General features: G+C 38.3%; 1 long non-coding RNA gene across 1 annotated transcript; it reads right to left on the bottom strand.

Annotated features, from left to right (window-relative positions):
• Positions 1-226: 226 nt before the first annotated feature.
• On the bottom strand, positions 227-997 carry LOC113748337 (uncharacterized). The gene is made up of 3 exons (XR_003464283.1): positions 890-997; positions 332-403; positions 227-247 (listed from the first exon to the last, which is right to left on the bottom strand). It is a non-coding gene; the product is annotated as an uncharacterized LOC113748337 (long non-coding RNA).
• Positions 998-3,001: the final 2,004 nt, after the last annotated feature.

Genomic DNA, 3,001 nt, shown 5'->3' with positions numbered 1-3,001 from the left:
AATTAGTTACAGTATGCGACTCTAAATTTTAAACTCACTTCAAGATGTTGCAGCAGGCCTTTATGCTGAGTGATGCACGTTACAAGAAGGTGATTATTCCAGCTAAGTATATTAAATAAGATTTGTTGTTTCTTGATCCTTTGCATGTCCTTACCACAAGCCTGTCGAAAGACGTGTCTTCACTCAGGATCTCAACATCTCTGGTTGTGGTGACCACGTCATGTTGGTGCATGCTGTCATTATTGTCCTTAATCAAGACACACAAAGACATGACTTAGTGCACAGCTGTAAACACTGGACATTTTGTTCTCATGCAATAATCGTCACTCACATTAACCTGCTCTCTGGGTGGAAAGCTGTAAGGCCTCTTGCTATACATGTGGTCGGTGGCGGGGTCTGTGTCCTGTGGAAAGAAAACCATAATTGTGTCAGTTTGTTTTATGGGGATCCAGAGATGATTAACATTTGCACTTAATATTTCACCTCCATTGCAAATTATTGAATTATTGATGAAATGTACAAACTTTCAGCTTTTTACAATAAATAAACCAACCAAAAAACATTGGAAAAGCTCAAGACAACACACGATAACTGTGGTTTTTCAAGATGTGATGCAAAATCTCACTTTTTATGACTACTGCTGTCTCAAAATTATTCAGTCCCTGCAATGAAATCCCTCATAAGAGTACACATTTGCAAAACTGTTGTTGTACACTTGATGCAATATATCAATAGCTTCATTAGTTATATCAGGTGTGCTTCAGATATCACTTCAAGTAACTGTACTGGCTAGAGATTTGTAAATGGTGACGTTTAAGTACATGTCAGAAATGGTGGCCTATTTTCAAACAGGCAGGAGTGATGGATACTGTGTAATGTCTTCACTGACCATGGTGCTGCTTTCATGTTTTCTTTTTCGTGTGATCCTGAATACCGGATTGTCTCGAAGGGTTGCCTGTCCTTCTTCAGTAAAATGGGCAAACTTCCTTCCATACCTGCAATTAACATACATTTTCATGACCCAGAATCAAGAGAGAAGTGTTACCATAAAGTGTTCTTAATAATTAAATTAAAAATCAAGCCCTGCAGCGTGCCCTTCCAGCCCAAGGTTTTCTATTAGGACAATGCACCACCATTTTCTCAGGAGACACATGTCATCCTAATAAAGAGCACAGTTACTCAATGAGGACACATTTTTATAGTATATAAAAGATAACAAAAAGGTAGTGATATCATTTTTTTCAATTTTTAGGATACAACACTGAAGTCAAAGCAAGCATCCATGACAAAGTACCAGGCATACTGTAGTGATGATAAATTCTCAATCAATACATGTAAGACACAGGGAATATCTCACAGCTGACTACTCAGTGAAAAAGTGGGCCGCCATTTACACTGAAATATGTAGTGCAGATCATTACAATAAATTGCATATTTGCAAATTGAATTTGGATCCAATATCATATGATGCTGATCAACTAAGTGCAGCTCCATGTGTGTGTGTGCGTGCAGGGCAGTGCAGCCTCCAGACTGTATATAGCAAGCCAAACGATTAACAGTGACAATAATTCCCCGCACAGAATATGAAATTATGGATTAAAGCAAAAATATATTGCTAACCCTACACTGGCCATTAAATTCTACAAAAGTTACTAAAACACTGTAGCAGGAATAAAAACCTATTTCATCAAAATCTGCATGCATACATGTCTACACAAAACTTTTATGCTTTTTGCATTGTTCCCTTGAAACAGCCTTACTGTTCTTTCCAAAGCAACCGGACTGCATTTCAAGAAAATGTATTCTGAAACTGTAAACCACACTTCAACCAGTGGCGATTTTGGGGGGTGGCCGAAATCTCATTGGCCACCCCTGCGGCCACCCCAGATCTGATAGGTAGTTGGTCAAGTTCGTCAACACGAGAAACAAGAGAAATGCTGTCAATCAATGATGACAGCCGATCAACTGATTTAGAGCCAGATTTACATTTTGAAGTATCACAGTAATGGTCATACTGAGGCTGTGACAGCTGATCTCTGTTCAGCGTACGTTTGGCCAATGGCCAGACAGGTCAAGTGTCAGGTGACCGATGAGACGCACAACGTTACTGCTGCAGCTGCTGAACAGGTCCGTGAAAGGAGCTTCAACTACTGGATAAACCGGTGAAATCCATCGGAGCTTTGGTAATGTAATGTTTATTCATATCGTAGTTCCCTCTTAATGTGTAGGAAAACTTTATCTAGTCCTAAGTAGCAGCTAAAAGAGTAATACAAACTACAATGCAGTGGCTGCCCTAGCTAGCTTAGAGAGAGAGATATTCAGACCTTCTTCAATAAAAAGAGAAAAGAGTCAGAGTCAGCCACAGCTTCTACCAGCAGCATCAGTGAAACATGTCAGCTGCCCAGGTACAGCAGCAGTGATGAAGGGCAAGGGCAGTCAGCTCCCCCTGCACATGATGGTAAGTCATGCTGGGATAGTTTGAATTTTCCATGTAGGCTCACATTAAAGCTGAATGTGTTTTCAGTTATACAATTATGACCGTCTGAAACATCATTAGTTCAAACAGTTGTAAAAGACAGAAGAACAATAATAAAATAATAATACACACACACACACACACACATATACACATTTATATATATATATTTCTCAGATATCTGTGTATTCCAACAGCTGACCAGCCACACCCAGAGGAGGATCCCGCAGTGTCTGGCTAAGCATGTTCATGAGAGTTTTGTTTCACATAACATTGCTTTATAGTATGTACTTTGAGTTTATATTTATTTATTTTATTTGTTTATATTTATTTGGTTTATGTTACAATTGTTTATGCACATTTTTCATAAGTCACTTTATGAAAAAGCATTGTTTTAATATTATATTGTTTTTAAGCATTGATTTAAATAAATACATTTATGCTGAATCAAAGCCAATGTTTCAGTGTATATCTTCATCAGGAACATGAATACTGTCTGGGCTGAAAACCACTTTTTGCACATTT

The sequence above is a fragment of the Larimichthys crocea genome, chromosome XIX (assembly GCF_000972845.2).
Source record: "Larimichthys crocea isolate SSNF chromosome XIX, L_crocea_2.0, whole genome shotgun sequence".
NCBI classification, from domain to species: Eukaryota; Metazoa; Chordata; class Actinopteri; family Sciaenidae; genus Larimichthys; species Larimichthys crocea.
Note: the sequence above shows the minus strand (reverse complement) of the source record. Positions and strands in the feature narration are given on the sequence as shown.